Source organism: Python bivittatus, unplaced genomic scaffold, assembly GCF_059951505.1.
Source record: "Python bivittatus isolate LINGU-HERP-01145 unplaced genomic scaffold, Pbiv_v1 ctg000050_np1212, whole genome shotgun sequence".
NCBI lineage: Eukaryota > Metazoa > Chordata > Lepidosauria > Squamata > Pythonidae > Python > Python bivittatus.
This window is the reverse complement of record NW_028277033.1, coordinates 11,650,842-11,677,012: the sequence shown is the minus strand read 5'-3', so window position 1 is coordinate 11,677,012 and position 26,171 is coordinate 11,650,842. Positions and strand designations below refer to the sequence as shown.

General features: G+C 42.8%; 1 protein-coding gene across 4 annotated transcripts in view; it reads right to left on the bottom strand.

Annotated features, from left to right (window-relative positions):
• Positions 1-26,171, bottom strand: part of ARID5B (AT-rich interaction domain 5B) — a 164,778-nt gene that overhangs the window by 109,230 nt on the left and 29,377 nt on the right. The gene's annotated exons all lie outside the window — the stretch shown is intronic.

The window sequence follows — 26,171 nt, the reverse complement described above, 5'->3', positions numbered from 1 at the left end:
GGGACTGGTGTGCCCTGCACCCTTCCCACTGTCCAAATCACAAGTCTCACCCTGTTCCTCTTGTGCCGTGAGGCTCTGTCCTGGGAAGAAGGACGGCATCAAGTTGGTGAGTCTTTGGTCCCGAGGGGTTCTGCGTGGGGCTATCCTTCTCTGGCATTTAATTTTGTGGGCTTTATGATTCTGTAGTTTATTGCACTGCTATAAGCCACCCAAAGTTCTCTAGGATTGGAGCGAATTCTAAACAAGAAATCGATGTAGCATGCTGCTTAGTACTCCAAGGGAACTTCTATTTCATTCAGCTGGACCTGTCCCCCGATAAAGCGGTATGCCACATTGTACAGCAAAATGCCAACCGTGGGTTCCAGAGCTCATTCAAACAGCTCTGCTGCCAAGAGCAGTTTTTAAGAGGACAGAAGAGGAAAACTATCAAACGCATGGGGAGAAATAAGAAGTAAATTTAATTACTTAATCACTCAATCAAGATATAACTGCAACTGCACTCGTTTTTACTTCAGCCCATCTACATTTTGGAGCACAGGCCCTGGGGTGGTGCTAGGACTAGGATGGCTCCTGGCCCGAAACCGTGGGTGGAACGTGACGGCAAGGAAGCCTCCAAGGAACAAACACCCTGGATTCACCAGCTTTGCTTCAGACCAGACGCCCACCAAATTCTGTGGCTCTCGTTTCCAAAAGAGTGGCCTTAGGATCAGAGCCTTCAAGAGTTGACAAAGCCACCCTAAACGTTAACAGTGACCTTGCCCCAATGCAGGGCAACAGACGGAGAGGGAGAGAGAGTGGGGGGACCAGACCGTCCAGTGGGTGAGAAAAGGGGGGGCGCCCTTTTAGGTGAACAGAAGAGACTGTGGTCAGGAGCACGACGGAGCCCTCCTGAGCCTTAAGCTACTGCCCAGGGGAACTGTGCCCTCTTTCTCATGGCTGCAAAGTCCCTCAGAATCACCAGCCTCTTTGGCTGAATGGCAGCATCCCCACGTCTTCACCTCCCTCTGTCGGCACGAGGGTTGTGGATGGGGGGAACAGGACATGATAAAATAAATAAGATTTAAAAAAACAGTACATGTTCCATTTTTGCTAGGAATACACTGCTTTAGCTCTGTTACTTGACTTCCACTTTTACGATATCACATTCTCTAGCTAATACACAGAAAGATATATATGTAATAAACAATGAATTGTATATATAAGTAGAATCAATTTGTTTCAATTTAAAGAAATGGAATTGGGGCAGCCTAAATGTTTGTTTTTTGGGTCACCTCCAAGTTCTTAAGTTTTCCTGAAAACTCTCTCTCTCTCTCTCTCTCTCTCTCATGCAGACACACACACACACACAGAAACACACACACACACACACTCATATAAACCAGTTCTGTAAACAAGACTAGAACATAAAATTGCTTGATGTAATTTAGGGTTGAGCAAAAAAAAATGGCTGCTATTAAAAGGCAGAAACATTCATTTTCTGTAACTCTTCTGAGTCAGACACAGCGAAGAGCAATATCTGAAAAGCATTCTTGATCCCAATACTTCACTCTGGTTGAGAAACACTGCGGAACATAAAGCACAAAATGTCGTAACACAATAAAGAAAACTAAAAGGGAGGGGAGGCAAAAAAAAAATGTTCTTCTCTCTTCCCCTGCTTTTGCCCGTTTAAGTAACCAAAATACTTCTCTAGAATATCATAGCCAACAGGAACTGTGCCAAATTCAGTTAACAGATAAATCACTGTTCTTGATTACAGAGGATTTGGTTCATATGCATGAGTCTGACAACAAAAGTTGCAATGAGGAAAGACAATATTGTACCCACCACTGTCAATCTATATTCACACTGAACTATAAAGGAAAAGGGTATTCTTTTGATGATCAATGTTCAGTTGGCAAAAAATCCCCCTTTTTCCATAATAATCTCTTTGTCAGAGGTCAAGATTTACAAAACTTGGAAACAATCTGCCCCTACAAACTATTCTATAGATCAGATGAGTAAACCGGAGTTGAAATCATTAAGATCACTGTAAACAAGAGTGAATCACTGCTTTTGTTTCTGTATCATTTTTGAACTAGGAGATCTAAGGGCTTATGTTCTTTCCTACTCCAACCTGCAGAATAGCATTGCTTCCATAAACCTATCCCCGTCTCCTTGCCAGCAGTTTCCATTTAATTAAACTGACAGTAAAACAGGCCCTGCCTAATGTAATCCAGACCAGTTTTCCTACAATGTAAATTCTTAGGCATGAAATTACATCTGAAGCAGACACAATAATCTCTCTATATCTCAGACATAAATTTAATCTACACTAAAATAACATTTCCTTTGTCTAGATTGGGCTAGTTTAGAATTCAGCTTTTTTTTTCTTTCCTGAAATAAAGTTTGGGGAGCTAGGAAATTTAAAATTGCCTTACTGGGCCTTTTCCTCCTTCATGGGAGAGGCAATAATAGGAATAAATGGAACAGAATTCTATGTCCATGGACACCCCACGCTTCCAGGCAGTTGTCTGAAACACCTTCGTTTTCCTCCAGAGACCGTGTCCTCTCCTGGACATTGCACTAGGCCATCTACCTCTCCAACGCTACTTAAGGGGAAATCACCTTCCTACAAACAGCCTGAATCACGTAGATTATTCAGCCCACTAAAGGAGCCAATTCTGTGGCATGGATCACAAAAACAGCTCGCTCACTAAATATTATTTATAATGCTAAAAATTAGTTTCCGTACTTTTCTTATTGCTCTCCAATTATACTTCCTTTAAATAAGATTAACGGATCTTGGAAGGGGAGCAGATCTTCCCAGCTTCCAGTGGGCTCCCTGCTTCCGACTTTAGAAGTCATGTCACAGGGCAGCTGTGGCAAAGATGCTTAAAAAAGGAAAATCGCGAGCAATCCTTCTCCCTGAGTGGAATCAACACTGTGGGTAGAAGCCAGGGTGGTGGGGGATTTAACCCCTTACTCCCACAGATTCCCCCATCTAAAATGCCCTCTCCTCCTGCCCATCACACGGCAGTGACAGGGATTTCTGACTGAGATGGGACAGAAGGATAAAGTCTACTTCCTCCATGACCTGCTCTCCATTTGGATCATCCAAGACCATAGAAGCTGCTTGTTAAAGGACCAAACCCAGCTCGGACCCATGAGAATGTCTAGATTATGTCCTTGGCAGACAAGATGAGTCACTAACTCTGTCTGAGCATCCCCTCACCCCCAAGGAAAGGTGATGTGTCCTGTGTCTGCTCCTTGTTTTTCCCCAGGAACGTCTTGCATTACAGAAGATGCACCGTCAAATAATGTTGCAACAGACATTTATGCATCATTTGAAAAGAGGACTTCAGCTTGGATAAAATTTGCATTAAGCTGATGTATATTAAATGGAGACATTATTGCTGCAATCTAAACAGCAGTATATCTCACGCTAGTGAGACTGTCCAAGTGTGTGCTTGCTGGATGAAAACATCAAAGTTTTCATCCTCTCTTATGGCTCTTCATTTAAGCAGACTAGAGTGGACAACCCTGCACACTGAGGATGCTTTCAAAGAGAGGCTTATCCAACGGAGAGCTGTTCTCTGCAAAGGAGGACACATGGTCATCCAATAGGATAACACATGCAGATTTTTCTTGCAGGCAAAGAAGCTGCTCAAGAGCAGAAAAACCTGCAGTTCAACGACAGACATTTTAAGAAGAACATATAAGGTCTCAATCTGCTATCTTTGGTGGCAGCCATGTTTCTGCTATAGGATCCAGTCCAGCACAGAACTGGAGACAAGTGATTTCCCCCAACCCCAGGTACCACATGATGGCTTTCTTGGTTCTTCCTCACCCACAGATTTGCAATGGATCTGCTGGACCCTGCCTAAAATGCATTTGATGTATTGAATATGTTAAGTCTCTGCATCTTGCTATCAGGCTTCTCTTAGATAATACCAGAGGTCTTGCAGATTCAAGGATGGAGCTCTCTGTTAAGTATCTTCATTGCAAGAATTACGGAAGGCTTCAAGAAGAATTCAAGCAACTGCCAACGTGAAACACAAGCCCTGTTTATAGTAGAAGCAAGGTTCAGTTGTTGATCCTTCTCCTGCCTGTGTGGTGCAACAGGCTGACACTTCACATTCTGGAGCAGGAGGAGCGGAAGCCATCTGTGCCTCAACCTTGATAGAATTAGTTCTCACACTTGACAAGTAAAGGACAATGACCTGTTGGGTCCTACAACAACTTTGGTCTGGTTGCTTCATTGAGTTGATTATCCCACAACAATCTATCTGAGCCCTCGAATGCTGGCTGAAGCAGAAACGTTAAGAGCCATCCCTTCCCCCTCACCTTGGTAGGGTGTCTGGCCGGAAGGCCGTAGGAGTCCCCAGTCCAAGTAGTGCTACTCTCAGATAGAGAAATGTTGGTCTGACCCAGCATAAAGCTGTGCCAGGCAATGGAGGACACCACTGGAGTTGCATCATTCTCAAGTCAATAAGTAAATTGGTTAACGACCATAACTTATTCAACGTCAGGAAATGCTCCCTTTAGAGAACCCCTAACGTATACCCCAAAGACGATGCCCTAGAAGTTGGCAGACAGATCTGCTCTATGAAGTTCTTCCAAAGGCTTCCTACAAAAGCACTATAGGAATTTGGCTCTTTGTAGCATGGGCCCAACAGTGGATATTATTTATGAAAATACAGGTATATGAATAGCCAACTCCTCCAAGTTAAGTGTCTTATCAGACTAAGTGATAGAAAGGACAAAAAATGCTCTCTGAACAATTTCTTGCCCAGTCAGATACTTGGCACAAGACCCTGTATGTGCCCAACCCCAAAACTCCAGCTGCCTAGATTACTTTTAAATATTTGGCATTATTACTCTCTCTCCTGCCAGATCAGGTATGTAGACATGCCTGCTCAGAACATGACATGCTGTGAGACACAGGAAAGTTATACAGCCATAACTGTTCCTTCTATCAGCCATTTTTCTAAGGCAAATTAATTGTACTCTTTTCCTAGAAAGAAGGCAGGATGGATTTGTTTGCAAAGATGGGTTCTCCTTGCCTCCGTCTGAAAAAGGCAGAGTTGAAATGAGCAAGGGTTACTCAGGTAACACGAAGCAGGAAGTCTTGGCCAAGAAAGCCAAACTGTGTTATGACCCACGTGCTGCTCTCCTAGCCATTTGGTGGGGGCAAGAGTTGGGCTTCTAGAAAAACCAGCAGCAAGAATGACTGTCAAAAAGCACAGATTAGCCCAGGGATGGCTGGGAACACGTGAAGCCACTGGAAGCGAGGAAGAACATCCAGGCATTGACGGCTTCTTCCCTTTTCATGCTTCAGCCCTTGCTTTGGTTGCTTGGCCTGACTCAGTTCGCGCTGGAGATCTGCAGTTTGAAGAGGGCAGGATGTGATTCAAAGACAAGCTACTTTTACTCCGGCTCTTTCCAGATTTGATATGACTAGGAGATTTTTGCCTCCTCTATATTGAAGTATCCTCACCCCAGCAGTGGCTTCTTCTTCTTCACCTCTTCTATAGGAGGGCTATTTCAGGGTGTCTAAAGTAGCTCTTTGCTACCACCTGGTGACTGCCTGGAATTTTACAACCCTGCCGGTCTCTGCCTCGGTTCACCGAGGGCCCACAGTCATTGGGCCTTCCAATCTCGGTGACTGAATAAACGAGGGGATCTGATCAGAGCCGAAGCACACACTCAAGTTTTCCACATTCATTCCGATACTTCATTGTTATGTTAAGTGGAACAGTAATAAAGAAAATGGTAAAAGAAAAATGAGAAATGGAAACTATAAACCTAGGAATGCCTACAGAATCAAAGGAGACCTGTAAGGATTAAGAATATGCTCTCTCGGTTCTTCTGCCCCAAAAGACACCTGCAGAGATCTATTAGGAGACAATGTGCTAATACAGCAGCCCTAAGGGTTCTTCAAAATCCTTGAAGCCAAAGCAGTTTTAGACACTTTAAAACACTATTGATCCAAAGAAAGATTTTCCACTGTTAAATAGTAATAATAATATGGCAGCTAACGTAAAAAAATTGATTTTTTTGTGTTGCAGTGGTTTATAAATTTGCAAAATATGGACAGTAAACCTAGGGAATGATTAATTACCAAAGACTGTAGATTATCATTGGTATTACTGTAATTAAAGCTTATCAAATTCATAGGATGCATAGGATTCATTTGTAAAATTAATTGGCAATAATATTTTTTCTTTAAAAATGTCTTTTCCTCAGGAATTTGTAACTGAAATAAAAATAATCACATACTTCAAGAAATAGGCTTAACTTAAATTGGGTATCTGAGGCAAAATGAATCCTTTAAAAATGAGAATGGAGAATTTATACCAAATGTGGTATTAATTTATGTATTTCTAAAATGTATTCTAAAAAATCTAATGGATTATATCAGAAGTTAATTTAATTTTTTTTTCCTTTAGGAAGCTTCAGTTGTGGAAGGAGAAGCTGCTGCTCCACGCGGTCACCAGTTCCACCAACTGGCAGCTCCTACTGTCCAGAAGTTCTTCCCCATGTCTCATCTGTTCCTCCATCCTGTACACGTTTCTTCTATTTCCATCTCATCTGTATCTACATCCTTGAATTTTCGTCCCATGAGTCAGTCTTACCCTAGACTAGAGCAAGTGAGAATAAGTCCCAACCCTCTGCAACGTGCTGCCTTCAGATATTTGAAGACGGCTATTGTGTCCCCTCTCAACCTTCTCTTCTGCAAGGTAAACATACCCGGGTGTTTGAACTGTTCCTTGTAGGTTTCCAGTCCTTTCACCATCTTGGTAGCCCTTCTCTGGACTTGATCCAGTTTATCAATGTCTTTTTTAAACTGGGGTGTACAAAACTGAACATAATACTCCAAGTGAGGCCTAACCAGGCCAGACAGAGTGGGATTGTTACTTTCCATAACATGGACTCTACACTCCTCTTGATGCTCCTCAAGATGTCATTGGCCTTCTTTGCAGCTGCATTACACTGCTGGCATATGCTGGCTTGCGACTCACTAGGACACTCAAGGCCTTCTCACATCTGCTGCCCTTGAGCCAGATTTCCTCCATCCTGTACACGTTTTTTTCATTTTTCTTACCTAAATGCGTGACTTCACATTTCTCCCTATTAAATGACGTTCTGTTTGTATCTGCCCACTAGCCTGTCAAATTCTTTTTGGATTTTCTCCCTCTCCTCCTAGCTCTGTATTGCCTGCATCCCCTCAACTCCCTCATCCATATCATTTATGAAAACGTCGAAGAGCACCAGGCCTAGGACCCCGCTTGAGCTATCTCTCCAGGTAAATTTGGCACCATTTATAACCACCCTTTGGGCACAATCCTGGAGCCAACTGTGAACCCACCTAATGGTTGAACTGTCCAACCCATATCTGACCATTTTGTTAAAAAGGATGCAAAGAGAGACTTTGTCAAAAGCCTTGCTGAACTCAAGATATACTATAACTACGGCATTTCCCTAACTACGGCTAGTAACTTAACAAACTCTCCTGGGCCATCCTGGCTTTGTCATATATTTTTTCTACAGGAAAGCATTAGGCTCACTTGTCTTGGAAAGTATAGAATTCCCCCTTCCACTCACATGAGGAAGGGCACCCAAACATTGGTTTGATCCTAATTGTCTATTTATTTATGTATTTATTCATTTATTGGACTAGAAATAAGGGCTGTACATCTCAGCTACCTAGATTTCACTCAAATATAGAGTAAAACTCCACGATGGTAAGACTAACACAACGGTGGAGCAGCCGATCTATGGCAATTGTAGCTTCTCCATCTCCGGAGAATTTTAAGAAGAGGTGGGGCAGCCCTTGTCAAGGATGGCTTGACTGGTTTTACTGCAGAGGGGTGGCCTAGGTGGCCTTTTGTTCCTCCTCCAGCTGCCCCGAGCAGAGAATGGGACAGTCATGAAGTAACAATTGGGCAAACTCTTGATTTAGAGTTTCTAAGCAAGTTGAGCATGCCAAAGAGATGACCTGAAAGCTATGCCACTTTTAGAAGAAGACACCTTTTTAAAAAATAAAAAAGAAAGAGGTACTTTGTTCTTTTGGACTGAAACAGCTAATCATTAGCCACCACCCGTTTCTAGTGTTTATCTGTTTAATGCATTATGTGAAGGCTTCCTTGATGCAGCCCTGCTGCTATTGCCTCCAAAGGGATAGCAAAGAGGATCCTCCTCCAGCCATTGGCGAAAGCAAAGCACCTGATGGTTTGCATTTATGCTCTTCTGGAGGACCTGGAATTGCAGCACAGACTTTACTGCAAGACTTTCCTTCTCATCTGAAACAAGGTATTCGTGGCAATGAAATATCTACCCAGAAAGTCATCAATGGAATAAATAAAAGGCAAGTTCAAAACCTCCCAGCTTCACAAGTTTTCTTTTTTTAATTTAAAAACCTCCACCCTCCTTGCCATTCTGAAGAACTACCCAGTTTTCCTCCTGCCTTGTTCTCCGAATATGTAAACAAGGTGTATGGCTGCAGGGCAATGTTCTGCTCTGAAAGTATTTGAGCATTTGAGCGAAGCTATTTAAAGAATGGAGGATTCAGTTCCCTAGGCCAGATGCTAGTATAAATATGAAACTATGCTCACACTGCAGAATAAAGTATTTATAGTTCCTGTGTTTGAACAAACAAATTACTAGAGTCCTTCTAATAACGCCAGACAATTGGTGTCCTTCAGGGCACGAGACCAAGATTTCTCCCCACTCCAAATCCCCCTTTTTAAAGTTGAATTAATTCCACACATGGAAAGTTATTTGTCTGGGGCAGATTAATGTTCCAGATTTAAGAGGGCCTTTGGCAACTTTCCACATACCCCACATATGTCAATCTGCCCCAGAGCTGCTGGCTTATCATTTTAATGTTCTTTCAGTGCCATCTGGGACATCCAAGGCATTGGGCGGGGGGGAGTTAAATGGCGGTTCAGGCTCCTAGAGGTATCAACGCTAGTAGATCCTACCCCAGAATAACTGAAATGTGCTGGGCACACTGCACAGGTCTCCTTCCATACAACCCTTCCGCTGTGACACAGGGCAAGTCTTCATGGGACGGAAAAAGCAGTTCTTGATATGCCAGTGGATCTGCTGTTGAAAGGAAGGGGTTAAAACCACAGCTTCCCCTAGCCAAGCCCAAGTCCTTCAGTTTATCCATAGCAGCTCTTTGGGCGTCAGCAGAGAAGAGTTAGACAAGAACAGCCACGATCCAGTCTCTAACCCCATCACAGTGTCAGCAGCCCTCCGTCACTGTACAGTCCTCATCCAAGGTGACTCTGCAATCTTCTTGCACACAAGAGGTGCTCCAATTCCAGAAGCATTTTGTGTTTCTTTTGCTCCAGAGCCTGAACATCGTGCCCCAGGCAGATTGAGGCCACTGTAGAGATGCTGAGCATCCTTGCATGTGAGACATGGTCCTATATGGCTTATCCATTTGGTCTGGGGAATCACCATTCTGCTATTTCATTCTAGAGCTTGGCCACTTGAGGTGAAGCTCACCATCACTTCCTGTTCCATTCCATCTCTGAAGTCCTTCTTCCCTAACCCTGCACTAATTTCATGAGTATCATGCACACCTCAGTTCTTGTTCAGCACTTCAGTTTATCAGTAATCTCTCTTCTCCTATGTGCATCAATCTGTTCTTGACAAAAGAGTTCTGCAAAATCATCCTAGTACAGTACTTGGAAAAGCCTATCAGATACCGCGTGCATCTGGTATTGTGAGCTGTCATTCACGAAAGCTGATGCCTTTGAATAAAATCTGTGTTACAAGACTCCCCTGATTTTTGGCTACCACAGACTAATACAGCTCTCCTCCTACAGTGCTTTTCTGTAGTGATTCAAAACATGTTTTTATTCCAAACATGTTAATTTGTACTTGAAGGACAATAATGACTGGAAAATTCAGTTTTTTCCTGTTCTCTTTTTCCATAATAAAGTGTGAAAAGGTAGCGCAGCATTGAATTAAATGCTGAAGAAAATCAGCAGATGCAGTGCCAAAGCCACCTCTCCATTGCTTTCACCAGCATCGTTCAAAGGAGGAGAGGAGGACAGGGGACCATCAGAAGGGCACAATGGATTTTGGAAAATTATACTCCATACTGCATAAGATCCTTTGGACAGTTATCCAAGATGGCATTGCTTGGCCATCCTGGGAACCCTTACCACCTTTCTGGTTAATAACATTAATGAGATGATAATTCACCAAGAACTATCGCAAGTCCTTAAAGACCTGGTTTTGTCATTGAGCTTAGGGTCCTGATGGTCTGGGTAAGGCCATTTCTTGATTGTGTTAACTATTAGGATTATTAGGGTCGTTGTGGGTTGTTTTTCTTGACTGCTTGTTATGTTATTTATAATTTTGTTATATTGTTTTTATTCTGTTATTATTAACTGCCCAGAGTCATGTACTCGAGATGGGTGGCCATGTAAATTTAATAAATAAATAAATATGCATCATCCCTCCAAGCTCATAGACTAGAACAAACTGACAACTGTATTTCCAGATACAGGTAAATATTAAGACTTTTCCACCTAATTTTACTTACTCTAAACCAACTTCCAGCATCTATATACATGGCAAATCAGTGGTTTTTGTCCCCACATCTTCACATTTGAAAAGTTCCCAGAGAGTGTGGCTTTGTGTATTGTGGCACTGCTGAGAAATTGGCCATTTGTTCCAATGTAGGCTGTGTTCCTGAAGTTCCTTCATCAGAGATTTCATGCTACTGTCCTGTTAATGATTCATTTATCCTTAGCAATATTTATATGCTGGAGTATGATGCTTCCAGCCAACAACACAATCCTCTGTTTGAATCACCTTCCTCTTTCCCCTCCTTATGAAGCTGAGGACAGTCCCACTGAAGGTGGCCATCAGAACAAGGAAGCTTACCCAGCAGATGCAGACATGTTCCTCAAGCCACATCAAGTGCTCTGGCTGACAACTGCCCACAAACCAGAAATCACCAAACAATGAAATGTCAAGAGGAGAAACTGATATTCATCAAACTTAGGGAACAAAATTCTTTCCCATGTTGGCTTCCGTTTCACTCCAAAAAATCTTGCTTCTAAGGACATGTGAATAAGATTGCAGCCTAAATGGTATTGCTAATAGCTAAGATAAGAGGTTAGAAAATTCCATTCTTGGGTGTAACGATTTATCAGTGTCAGCAATCACACAAGACTGTTTAGTACTGGAAATCTCCATAAGGAAAGGTTTACACAACCACATAAACAACGCTCACTGATAATGAATATATATATATATATATATATATATATATATATATATATATGTGTGTGTGTGTGTGTGTGTGTGTGTGTGTGTGTGTGTGTAGGAATACAATCCCTATTGCTCTGCTGTCTAGGACATAATATTCCGCTGAGGATTCTTGCATAGCAGTCTACAAAAGGGATTAATCGAGCACACTGCCACTAGGACTAGGGACCAACTTACACGACAGCAGAGTCCAGAAAAGGAAGAAGCTTTATTTTATTTTTTGAAACTCCTTTGAATGTCTGCAGGAAACTTTGCTCACCATCAGTCAGGAGACACTCCAAGAACATTAAGAAACATCTCTGTATCACAACCATTTGTGAGCAAGTACCCCACTTAACATTTTTGGAAAGGCTGAGGGTTGCGAAGTAGGTGGGACCATGTCACACTGTGTGTGTGTGTGTGTGAGAGAGAGAGAGAGAGAGAGAGAGTGTGTGTGTGTGTGTGTGTGTGTGCGTGAGTGAGTGAGAGGGACTGGATGTTTTGGAAGAGCTTTGTCTTTTAACTGTGATGGGCTTCTCCCTGCAGGTTTCTCTCTCCTTCCCCACTCAGAATGGTGGGAAACAGTGTGATCAGTTCTCAGCATCATGGTCAGAGGGTCTCTGAGGAGCACAAAAAGGGGGTTGGGGTCTGCTTATGGACCTGCCCACCCTTCTTTACATCCATCCATTGCCTTGAAGGAAGGTGATCTTGGGTGGGTGGGAAGCAGGGGGGTCTCTGGCATCCACCTCATTTTATTTAGATATCAGACCAAATCTCCTTGTTCATTTACAGAAGGGTTTTAATCTTCTCTTCCTTTGCTTCATTTCTTGAAAGCATAAATTGCCATAGCAATTTGGGGGGGGGGGTAATAAATACATTTTACTTCACTTGCTTCCTTGGTATCATAACTATTAACTTTTATTTTTACCCACCAAAACTTACATGTAACGAAAATGAAACACGACCATTGACAGAAAGAAATCAAGGCTGTCCTAGTGCCAAATCTGTACAACTTTAGACAAGTTGTACCCAAAGCAAGAGGGACAAATAATTTGAGGCACAAGGCAAACATTGACAGATGGATTAGACAGCGGCATTTTGAAGTCCATTTGCTATGAATTACGTGTAAACAATTGCATGTCACATCCCCTGTTCCCAGTAGGGAGCTCTCCCTTGGTCCCTGGGCTTTGGTTTCCAAACAGCAGTGCCCACCTCCCCTAGCAGGAAGAGCAGATCCCTTGGCTTCCCGGGGCTGTTGCCCTGCTCTGCCCCCCGACTTGGCTCTAACAACCCCTGGGCTTCCTATGGCCTCCTGGGCCCTTTGTGGAGACTCACCCCCTACCACCACCACCAAGAGCAACATACAGCCATCTCTTCTATCCACAATGCCAGTATTGGAATAAAAACTAACTGGGGACAAAAAAATAATTCCTTCCTATACTCCAGATTATGGATGCCTCTAGATCTGGATAACTTACAGTTTTATTTAGTGCTCATTTCTGAATCTTGTTAAGTAGTTTAAAGCCTCACTGATGTCCATACAGTTATATGTATGCTTAATTCCCACCCATTCAAACCAATGGGACTGAGCTAATGCCTGGGAGTGGGTGCAACAGTCATTCCAGAAAGGAAAGGAAGGAAGCCCCCCTTGGCTTGACAAGGGGGGATATTCTGAAGCACCCTAACTTCATCCACTCTCCTCCCTTTGACTACACAACCTTGTTAGCCAAGTTCCCCTTTCAATAAATCAGCACAAGGCGATCTAGGAGAGAAGGGCGTCTGAGCAACTCCCTCCGTTCATTCAGTTTTAGTTTTGGAACTCCAGAGAAAAGGGACAATTCCTGCATCGCTGGGTAAGAGGAGATGCTTGTGAAGACCACAGAAGGAGACGCAGGGCAGAAAGCCCTATGTAGAAGGTTGCGCAAGAGGAAAGGAAATAAACTCCCGGTTGAATTGGCATTTTGGAATTACTAGGGAAATATAAAAGGGCGAAAGCATTAATTTAAGAAAACTTAGACCCTATTTATGCACAATTTCAAAATTGGAGAGCTAAATATGGAATTTAAGAAAGTTTTTAGAGCACAGAATAAACAGAAATGTACATGAATGTTGCTCATGGCTAAGACAGAGGCTTCCTGCAACTGGACCGTGATCCTGCTGATGCATTCATGGCTCTCTCACTCCCATGGCCTGCAATGGAGTGCAAGACATTTGTCCCAGTTAGAAGTGCTTTTTCAAGACAGGACTCCAGAGAATGAACAAGGCTGCTGTGGGGGGTTCCTCATTGGGCCGCCAACCTGCTCTGATTCAGCACGGTTCATCTGCCGGAACATTCGGGCCAGCAGGTCCTGCTTCTGGAGCACCAGGGAGGTGGAGGGCTTAAACTCTCTGCAGGCAACCACATTTGTGACTCATATGCCATGCTAGACACTAATGTGCTTGATTCCCACTGGTTTACCATGGTTGTTGGAACCAAGGCATTTTGCTACATCAGCCACAGTCTACAGCTTAGCATGCTGTGCGTACCCAGTCAATAGTGCTTTAGTAAATAAACCATGATCCACATCTGAGCTCACCTCAGAATTAAATGTTACACTCTGTGATGATGATGATGATGATGATGATGATGATGATGATGATGATATTATTATTATTATATCACAGTACCAACTTTGGACATAACTGTACAACTCTCCAATTTCTGAAACAGGAATTTCAGAGTAGGATACAGAATGTCCCCTTCAGAAAGACAAACTGCACCTCCCAAGTGGGATGGCAGAGCATCATGGAACCCCAAGAGTTATAATGGAGGACAAGGTATGTATTGCAAATACTGACAGTCTATTCATTACAAGAATTGCATGAGTGGGTGGCTGAAGAAATTGAGGAAGACAGGTAGGCAGGCAGGCAGGCGGGTTAGCTGGCTGGCCAGCCTCTAAAATCAAAGTCAATCTTAACATTACAAGAGAGAAAAAAAATAGCTGAAAATGTCTCAAATGTTGTTAAAGAATACTAATGAAGTTTTAAGTGATATACAGGTAGTCCTTGACTACAACCATTTGATTAATGACTGTTTGAAGTTACGATGGAACTGAAAAAAGTGACTTACGACCAGTCCTTGCACTTATGACCATCACAGCATCCCTGCGGTCACATGATCAAAATCTGGGTGCTTGGCAACCAGCATGTATTTACAACGGTTGCAGTGTCCTGGGGTCACCTGATCGCCATTTACGATCCTCCAGGGGGCTTCCAACAAGCAAAGTCAATGGAGGAAGCTGGATTTGCTTAATGACCATGGTGATCACTTAACCACCATTGCAAAAGACTGTAAAATCAGGCGCAACTCACTTAATGACTGCATCGCTTAGCGATGGAAGTTCTGGTCCCAATTGTGGTCGTAAGTTGAGGACTACCTGTATTTTAAATCACATTTTTGACAATTAGTTCTTGGGCCTATGATAATGAAGAGCCTAATTTCAAAAATAAAATGTCACTTTGTTGTAACTATTAAGGCTGAAAGTATACTGTGACCAATAACAGCATTACAAAACTATTTCATACAACTAGTTCTTCAGGAATATTTAAACTTCATTTCCTATCTAGAATTAATGTCTTTGTTCTGCTGGAATATTTTAACAGAATTAGTGTCCTTCTATGGATTCCAACAGAGTTGAAAGAGAAAGCCAAAGTTAAATGCTCTTAAATTCAATTGATTCAGTTGAAGGAAGTTCATGAAATATTTTGCTCAACCACTGAAATCAATGCGTCTTAACTTTGTCTTCCTTATTGTCCAAGAAAATATATCCACAGAGCCAAAATTAGATTGTTCTAGCCAAAAATAGAAGCTTCCTTTCTCTTCTCCACAGACACCTGCTGAACCCTTGTCCCTTCGCTCTAGAGCAGATCTTGGAGACAGATGATAGAGGCAGAGAAATTACTTCATTGCACATGTAAAATGCAAATGCATCTAAATCTGCATTTTAAACTGACAGATGAATTTAAATTTACTAATCAAAATTAAGATATGCATTTTTCTGAAATTTTCAATGTAGCTAGGAGAATATGGATACAAAAATGCATACAGTCACAAAAATAATGTACAGAAATACATTATACCAGAGAAAGGTGTTTCTCCAAACTATACTTAGCAAAAGGCACAGAAAAATACAGTATGTGCTCTAAAATATATACATTTTGTGAACTTAACAAAACTTGAAGGAATTCCAAAGGTGAAAAACGAGAGGTAACCAAACCAATAATGATCTGTGACACACTGCAAGAGAAAAGGAAATTCTTTTTGGCAGGGGTGTCCATTTCAAGGGACGCAATCCAGAATTATGAGGAAAAGTCCTCTATCGTACGCCATCCTGCATGAATCAGCAGTTGCTAGAATGGATAGCAGAATCCCAGCTGAGCTAGAAGTTGAAATAACTTTGTTCAGGTTTCTGTTTATATTTCTCGAATCAGCAGAGGGGTTTAGTGTGTGTGCGTGCGTGCAGACGTGCATATGTACATGCAGACATGCATGCTTTTCAGTTAAATCTCTCAGGAAGATATTAAGGAAAATGTAAAGCTCATCGGATGGTTTTGAACAATAAATACAAAGTTACTGTTGTACATACATCAAGTGATGACTCTTTTCTTATAGCATTAGGAAAAAACAAACTGTTTAATTATGTACACCTTTTATTTGCTTTGATTGAAACAATCATAACTGGTGTTTGTTTCGCTCTTTTGCAGCCCTCTCTGTCACATCATGGCAACAACTAGTGCTTATACCACGGTGGCAGAGGCCCAACCTAAAACCCAGAGCCCTCCGGTTTCTGCAGAGGGTGCCGCCTGCGCGGCTGCGTCATATTCACTCTGCCTCGTCCTCCCATCCTGGAGCCTCTGGCTGCCTACGAGATTCTGCAGAAGGGGAAAGGCCAGTCTCGCCACCCTGGGCCAACAGGGCCGGGTCTGCCTCTGGTGGACCCTGCTGCCATGGGCTGGCCCTTTGGCCTCTTCCTCACAGTGCTGCTGTTGTTGTTTAATCCAGGGTCCAACTAGAATCAGAGAGGTTTTAAATCATGATTTATGATATTAATGAAATGATATTGATACACGGCCTGTTCATGTTCTGTAACCTGAAAGTAGGATAGCCTGGAAAGAAGTCAACATAGACATTGCTTCCAGGAGAGAGAATCCTGAAGGACCATTTTATTGCACAACCATCCTGTCTCATTTCTGGAATTCGACCAGGGGTCCAAATGACACTGTCCTACTTTTGTGCTGTTATTTTATTCCGGAAAGGAAGGAAATAAAGGAGGCAAAGAGAGAACAGCTGTTAGCCACGGCTTCCGGTTGCTCGAGCCAGGAGCCTTCCCTCTGGAACCATCAAGCCAACCAGCGCCACCTGACAAATTAAAGGTGGTAGCCGGTGGTCTCCCCACACAGCTGCTGGAGCATCTGACGACAGGGGCCAAGCGAGCAGGATAAAGAGGTCTCTTCTGCCCATCCAGGGCAGGACTTTCAGCAGGCTGGAATATACTGGAACTGCCAAAAGGGTTAAAGCTAGTGAACTGTGGCAACCCTGGAGAAAGGTGCCCCACAGCTACACCTGAATCGTCCAAGTTTTCGTTACGCAACTGAACAAAGGGGTTCAAAGAGCAGTGGTCATGCAGAGCTGACAGGGAACCCCCTTGGTGGCTGTAGCTACAGCTGAGGCAGGAACAGAAACTCAATGCCAAGACAAAAGGGCAGGAAATAAAATAAAAATAGGTAGGAAAAGCCTACAGAGCAAGCCATGAGCTCCTTTCGGGGTCCCCTGTGTGGGAGGGAGGGTCTTCAAATGGAGCAGTCGGCAATGGCAAAACCTGAAGGGAGGGCCAGGAATATTTTTCCCTGCAGCCCCAGCCAGATCTGGCCCATTTTTGAAGCTGATTTCTCTCTTGTGGGTTTCTCTCTCCACACCAAAACCAGTCCTGTGGTGATTTGTTTTTCCAAGAGTTATCCTGCTGATGGACAGGTGGATGGACAGACAGGATCTAGAATCCATTTCTTCCCAACATTTCATTGAGTGGAAAGCATATAAAGTAAAAAGTAAAAAACATGACTCAACAGCAGATACTCAGTGAAATGCAGTGCGATGATCTTACGCCTGATTTTGCAAAGGCTATGAACAAAAGAGAAAACCGACAATTCACAAAACTCCCAAGAAGTTCCACAACTGCCGATATTGCAACTCAACACAATTTTTCAGTTATTGCCATTTTTCTTCCTGGTCACGATAGGATAAAGAAGATTTCGCCCTATTCCGATGTGACAATTCCCAGAATGTGCAGGAATGCTCTGACAATTCCCTGGAGATGTCATTCTGAGACACCTGCACAAGGGATCCCCTGGTCCCAAGCACCTGTATGTGTGTGTGTGCGTGCATGTGCGCACGCGTGTGTCATGTCAACTCTTCTCCCTGCTGCACAGTTGAGCTGAATGACCCAGTTATAGCAACACCTGAACGGGCTTGCACTCTCTCAGCTATTTAGTGCCAGAATGAGATGGAAAAGAAATATATCTGCCAAAGTGCAACAGGAAAGAGTCATAAAACAGAGCTACAAAAACCTAGATAAGATTCCATGCATAAAACAAAAATGTATTTGTTTATTTTATTACCAATGGTTTTATGCCACTTCAGCCAAAGAAATGAATCTATGCAGCTTACAAAAGGGGTGAAAGCAATTATTATTACTATTATAATTAGTGTTCTCTTTTACATGGCACTTTCCAAAACAGCAGATGAAAGTTTTCCCAAGACTGAGGTGGACTTTAATAAGAACAACAGAAAAAATCAGGCTTTGAGGTTGGTGCTAAATGGGAGGAGGGGAAAAAGGGATTTTAAAATGGATGAGTTACCAATGACTCATTTGGAGAAAGCACTGGGCTCCATGGGAGACATACAGCTGAGCAGAAAATCAGTGTACTGAATTAAACCACAAGATTTAGACTGACAAAGGAATGTGATAAAGGAGAAATGAAAGAATCAGTCTTAAGCCCCAGAGACAACAAGAAGAAAAATAAATGTCAATATTTCTGGCACCAAGTCAGACACAAGTATGCTCACAGACCTGCTGGTCCCGAGCTGTTGGGAAAGGGGGGTGCTGAGAGCTGGATCCCCAAGCCTGGGCCTGCCCAAGTAACATGATTATTTGAAAAGTCCACAAGTTTTAAGATGTGAAGGGAAACTTACTTGCATTTTCTTGAACATGAGCACAACTCTTCACACAATCCGGGACTCTATTAGAGTCCCAGATTGTACCAAACCTGTACTCAAACTCAGACAAAGGTAAATAGGCTGGCTCTTGGCTGAAGAAGAGAAGAGAACAAATCATTCAAAGAGAAGAAAGTATGGATCTTCTCTCTATCTGCAAACCCTCGTGTGTCTTCACTTGAGGACTTTTGAAACTGGTGCGTTGGCCCTTCATTGCCATATATACCATAACACCACCTGCACATAACATACTCGGCTGAAAACAATGAGTGGATTAATGAATATCCTATCCCATGGCCACCAAAATGTGATAAATAAAACAAACATGTAGAAGTATCATTTACCTAGAATGTTAAAAATGCAGTTAAAGAAGCCATCGTCGATCTACAAAATTAAGGGCAGCCAGTTCATTAAACTATGGAAATCAACTATTAGATCAATTTAACAGCTCCACTTCTAACCAATTAAGCAATTAAACAAGTGCAACATCTCAGTGCACACTTTAAAAAAAATGTTAAAACTATCAAATCTATTCTACCTTGAGATTTTTACTCATGGCTATGGAAGACCAACAGTTAACAGATTTGTTAGACTGCCAGCAATACATTCCTTAGCTAAGGGCATTCCTTTTGTCTCAGTTTAGCTTAGATTGCCCAGGAGTTCAATAAATACAATAAAGCCTCCAATTCACATACAAGACACACTGGCCACTTATTTCTAGAAAATCAGCTTAAACTTGTTACTCAAAAAGGAGGGAAATAACACCACCAGCACATCCAATTTTTTCCAGATGAGTTTACCAAAGACAGTATGCTCCAAGAATTCATATTTCATACTCCAATTAAAGAAACTGTGAAACAATCTATGCCTCAAAGTAATCATTTATGCTTGCAGGTTGAAAGACATCGCACGTGTATTGTGATTTTTTATAGTCATACACATTCCAGACATTCAACTTCTAAAAATAAAGTCTTTTGTTCTTATCACTCTGAATGAAAGTCAGGATAAAAAGTAACTAACTTCTAATGCCTTGTTGTGCGCAGTTCAAGGCATAACCCTCCCCACCTGCCCCCCCCCCCAGACTTTCTAAAGGAGTGAAAGCCACCTCTGTCATTCTCACAGGCTGATCCAGCAGGAGAGGCAAACCATCATTCAGCATGGGAATTTGAGTAACCTCTTCCCCCATTTCACTGATTTCCCTACGACATCAAATCCAGCAAGCACAAATTATGGAAGCTCCAGAGAAGGGAGGGAAGGGAGCAAAAGTGGTTAGTGTGACAGGACACTAACCAAGATGTGCCCTTCCAAGGTTGTTGGGTGGCGAATGCCATCTACCCGCACCCATTGACAGGACTGGCTGGCATGGACTAGAATTCTACCCCATCCGAGGGGTCACAAGATGTCTACTCTTACACTAAATCAATTTCCTCAGTTCCTTTCCACTCTGCAAACCACAGAAGGGCTGGCCAGTCAGCTCTGGCTATGATGGTTGCTCGCCCATCTTTATGAAAACAGTGCAGGAAAACTTCAGGAAAAAGAAGTTGCGTTTTCCACAGAAAACTCCAGGCGTTCAGATTTAAAAACAAGTAGCAGAAGACTCAGACGCCACCTTAGCCACTGAACTAACATAAATCTGAACCCAGAGACACAGTGGCTGGAGTTGTATAGCATTATAACCCAAGAGAAACAAGCAAGATTTTGGATTGTAGGTAGTTTACAAACCATTGTTTACATCTTAACACGTTGCATAAGCCCAGTCAGTTCTGAAGCAAGACTGAGCGTGATGTGTAAAGTCAGCCACAATTTCCAGTTGATTCATGCAATAAAGCCGGATGCAATCCACAGTAAGAGATGAAGAAGAGGGGCAGGTACCCCAATAAACCGAGTCCCCTCAACTAAATTTGAGTCCTTCCTTCCTTCTGCTCATTTTCCTTCAGTCCCAGCTATCTTTTTCATCTTTTCCCAGTGGTGCATTTGGAGATGAAGCCATTTATAACTGCCTGTCCTCAGACAGTTTGTGGCTGCCTAATTGACAATAAACTCACTGCAAAAACTGAGAACGCTGTTTTAATAACCTTATCCTAAGACACTTTCTATTGTATGCCTCAAAGGGTTTCAATAAAAAAATCAACCTATAGAGACATATTTTCTTGCTTAAACACCAAGCCAACGCATGTAACCACAGTGCAACTATAATGACATCTTTATGGGGCAATAAAGCCTAAAAACAGCTTTCATACTTCATTTAAAGGAACTCTGTGAGAAGCAGCGTTATATAAAATAATTTGATTTCTTTCCTTGCAGACTATGTAGACCAATGAATGAATACATGAATGAATATATAAATTCTCCCACATTTAACAGACTTGTTTATACTGCATAGTTGCCCAAAGTCTGTAAAATAAATAGCCCCTCATTCAGCTATTCTGATTTATCAAATATGTGTATGCAGGTCAACTTACTCTAAAAATATCATAATTCTGGAGGAGGAGGAGGTGGCAGAGGAGGATCAAGGAATATAAAATAACTACAGGCCCTACAAATGAATGATTTAATCAGACCAATTCTTCTGGAAAAACAAGTTTGCGTGCTTAATGTGAATAACACATTCCACAACCAGTTCTATTAGTATCTATAAGCTAACGCTGAACTTCTGTTATTTTGATAAATACCTAAAAGAAACAGCTTTCACAATATAAATCAAGTGATGCCTGCAACCCACTCCTCTCTTGCTGACTAGGAGCAGCTTGGATGTGGACGGGACTTCTCTCCAGTAGAGGAATGGAGAGCCACGGCCCCGCTGCTCTTCTTCTGCCGGCCTGCTTTGAAGACTCCGAAGAGCAAGAGGCTTCCAGACACTTCGGCTTGCAACCCCCATCAGTCCGGGCCAGTGGGCAAATCATCAAGGATAAAGGAAGTTATAGCCCAAAACATCCACTGGGACTCAAGTTGGGGAATATTTAATTGGAAACCTGAGAACCCTGTGGTCTGCTACCCAAGCCAGCTCTCTGCAAATGTGCTACCAGAAAGCTTGAAGCACACTCCAACTGTACAGTCGCCATCTCCATCCTGGATGACTTCCCCACAGAGAGGACAAGACTAAGGACCTTTGCCTACTCCCTGACACTTGGGAATGGATATGCAATCTTTGCTTAGAATGCCAAGACCAAAGATGGAATTCGTTCCGGAGATGGACTGTACCTGATACTCTATTCTGAGCCATATTTCCTATTGTGCAACCATTATTAGTGGAATTCTGTGATGTTCCTGAAGAAGCATACCCCAAGAGATCTTTCTTAAATACAACTGCTGCTCCAGAGATCTGATCATCTGCATCCAAGTCATGTATGAGAATAGATCATAGTGGTCACCTCCCGTTGAAACCTCTGTAAGAATCTGGAAATTGGCTCACTTCCTGGCAAAATATTAGGATCCCCAGGAACTCGACCAATTTTACCACGTCAGCTTGTCATTTGCATCAAACCATCTCAACAGAGCAGTTACCTTCAGCTGTCTTTGGAACATCTTATAAAAAGAATATTCTGTCTACAAAGATGTCCAGGGCCATTACTAAGTGCTGCTGATGCACAGAATTATTTTTCTTGTTCAAAACAAACTAATGATCCTCAAGAATAAGCATTTCCTTAACTTTGTTTCCTTTATCTTCTTTCTAACCTGAAAGCAACATCTTTTTCCCGTCCTTCAATACTACAAAGATCCCTTCTGGTTTTACCTGATCCCAAGTTTGAGACCTAGCTAGATGGATGACAAACTTTATTACAGTCTTAGACAAGAATTTAAATACAACAACAATTCCATGCAGTCAACAAATACATTATTTATATCCAAGCAACTGAAAATTTAGATAGATGATAGACAGACAGATGTTAGTTGTTCATACCTGTGAATCTGGATCTGTATACCAGATACAGCTACTGTATAGATTTGTCCAACTTATAACTAACATCAGGAAATGCACTGTCATTTCAAATGCTTTTAAGCACGTGTTAGGAGTAAATTGTAGTCTACAAAAGCTTTATGGGCTGTAAGATGTTCACTGAAGTCTTCACAGGGTGTCCCTTGAACACAGTCCAGAAACTGCAGCTGGCCCAGGGCGAGGGGCCCCTCTTGGAGCAGAAAGAGGTACTCTGCCTCCCAGCTGCTCTCTGAGCCCCACTGCAGGCCGGGTCTCTTGGGGATGCAAAGCCTAATGCAGGGCTAGGCCCAAGCTCCCTCCAGCACCATCTCCTCCATACAGGCTGCCCTACGTTCTTAGGTCCATCAAACAACAGTAAATTCTGATTTTTTGCAGGATGAGATCTTTATTGCTGCTGGAATTCCTTACTCAGTTCCAGAAGGGGGTCATTATGTAGGCTTGGGAGGTTTTAGGGGAGTTCAAGCTGCTGCCTGCAGAATATTTAACACGCATCTAGTGAGCCGCCCAAAGCCATTCTGACATGGACAACGTACACTCGGTAAATAAAGCAATAAATAAAATAGCATTTTCTACAACCAAGAGAGATCTTTCTGAGACATGTTTAAATGATCTCAGATGTACAGGGACCTGATACAGCCAGCTCCTCCACCTCAAGGTACATTGCCTGGAACAGAGCCAGAGGTGAACCCATATTTACGCATCTGCCTCCTTTCTCTTTCCAGTGCCAGCCAGCCCGATTCCCTGACCCCCAACTCCATTCCATACATTGTCTTCCTTGGACAGGATGGCTTCCAAAGGAGTTGCACAGCCAGACCATCAACAGATAGAGACATCCAGCACTCTCTTGTTTTCCCTGGTGGTTTGTTGCCTGCAGCATTTATTGCCTGGACTCCAGCTCAGCTGATCTATTTAGATGGTTTCACTCTGTCGAAAACTCTGGAGAGGACAGTTTCATTAAGGGGATTCTGGGCAAAGATTTTCCCTGCCATTTTGGCTGCAGGGTTAGGATTATTTACACACATACTATTGCTGGCTCACACAGTACACTATACCCTAATCCTGGGTTAACAAAACAAAGTTGTTTCTTAGGCTAACACACAAAAATGACACACTGACCCATAAACTTCCCAATCCCAAACAAGCAAGAATTATGCTTGCATCACATGATACAATAAGACTTGCAAGGAGTAATTCACAGTCATCCTGGGCTTAGAAATAACTGCAAGCTACACACATCTGGCCCATTGACCTGCTTGCATGAGACAAGCCAAGTTGGACTGTGCTTGTACGCTGGCACTGCATCAACTTGGATTCCTTCTCAAAGCGTTGTGCAAAGACTACTGGTTTGTTTTACCAAGGAAAACTTGAGGATTACAAGAGTCTTTGGCAAGTAACGGGAAAAATCTGAACAAATAATCTCCGCTAACATACTCTAATATTTCATCTACAATCAAATCAGAAACTTTTTAAATACTCTAGTTACCAGTACCAAACTATCATTAGGACTTTTAAAAAACTCTAATATCTAGACCACACTTGTAAACCAAAGAAAATGATTTTTTAAAAAAGGATAAAAAGAGATAAAAAAAGTAAGAAGTATCTTTTTCCAATAATCCCACACTCTTTGTGGCCCAGGGGCCCTATGTTCCAAGTGAAATAAAAACCCAGCTCTGCCAGGAGGAGACACATTCCAGAAGCAAAAGTCTACCACTGTCAACTTCAGAATGAGAGACAAAGTCCACGAGGAATAGGGTCCCGAGACCCATCAGCCATGAAACTGAGATGAAAAATCATGTCCATAAAAGGAGGTCAACCTCTGGTTACCTGAAGCTTTGAATGAAGAAACTGTGATAAGTCACAGCCACCCAACCTTGAGTCAGGACTTTCAAGGGGCTCCTACGTGGGGCTTGGAAACTTGCAGAGTTCTCTACATTCTCTACTCAGTGCTGCATTTCGCATTCCAGAACAAAGCACAACATTACATTTCCTGAAAGGAAGACAAGTCTGTGGCTCTATTGGAAAAACTTTGTCCCAATTGATACAACCCGTTGGGATACATGATTTTTTTTTTTTTACATGGCTCTGCCAGACAACGTGATTTCCTTAATGAGGAATCAAACCTTTTGGGTTATGTATTGATAATGGAAACAAAATATAGACAATCCTGTTAGTCTTGGCTTTGTGTTCTTCTTCCACAGGATATCCCCTTGTGTCTTTAACTTCAGACAGCACTGGCCTTATTGACAGGCAAGGGAGTCACACAAGGGTCAGTTCGTTTTAAGGACCCCTCCTTTGGATTCTGACACTTTCCAAGATGGCTTCAGATTTCATTATGTCACTCGAATTCTTGGACAAAATATATAAAGAGAAGATTTTGTAAAGGGGCTTCTGAAGATTTACTGTATTATTATGGCTTATTATTATTATTATTATTATTATGGATAAACTTGCTAGATTCTGTTTACGTATATGAGTATATGTGTGCTGTTTATTGGAAGCGTACAAAAAAGAAAATAGTCTTTTAAAAGGCCCTGTTCTTCTGACAAGCCCAACAGCTTCTAGAAGAACAACTAAAACATGGAAAGCATTAACAGAGCAGCTGGGGAGTGATCCCAGTAATGTTCTAACTAACATGAAGGTGGGTAATGTTTAACATCCAGGCTCTCCCAGAGAGTTTTGATCTGAGTCAGACTGAACTCTCACCAGGTTGGATGGTGGCAGGACTGGTGGGGCGCAGATGCCAGAGAACGACTGAGCCATCCACACGTCTTCCATCATATGCCCAGAAAGGGAATCCTTCATGGGTTCAGCCAATGAGCACTGAATTGACCAGGGAGCAACCTCATTAAGCTTCAGACTAGGCATCTGAAACCTAGTCATTCCGAACTAATTCAGCATTCTGATTTGATTGCTCCTTAAGCATTTGCTTATCCCTTTATTTATTTGCAAGGACTTCTATACCACCCAGCTGTAAGCCACTCCTGGCAGTTTACAAAGACAGAACCAAAGTATCTAATCCATCAGAAAGCAACACTGAAATGAGAAGGGCGGCCCAATGAAAATCTCACTCAAGCATCCTCAAAAAGAACTCTCTTGACCACCCTACAGAAGACCCATAATCAGGAGGGCACCAGAGATCCCTCCAGTAGCCGTGGCAGAGAAGGACTGCCTTGGCCCATCTCCCTTTGACCTGTAGCAAGGGCAGGACCTGGAGCACCCCCATGTTGCAGGCCAGGTGGATTCCACCTGGAGGAGGCAGGCCCCACGGGCCCCAGAGCCAAGGGCTCCCTAGCTCAGAACCAGCTCCTGAATTGAAAGCCTATGGGTAACCAGTGCAGCAACTAGAAAGTGGGTTAATGCTCACAGAGCAGCTCTGGCAACCACAGTCTGGTTTCCACCCCTAAACACTGTCCTGCCTCTCTGGGGCCAATTGCAACCCCTCCCCCCCGGTCGGCTGTATTGCAAACACCACTAGATCAGCGTCTCCTTCTCTAGCCACCTCCACGGGGGAAAAGGCGATTCCCAGGGAACTACCTGCATCTGGTGGAAACCAGTGGCCACTCAGCCTTCTGTCTAAACCATGTGCAAGGCATCTGTTTCACCAGCAGAAAGTTAGCAGAGGAATTAATTTAATCCTGCCTGACCCCCCAGACATACACCTTCCTTTCCTACACTTTAGCCTTGGAACTACTGAAACACCCAGGATGAGTTCAGCTGGGACAGGCACACATC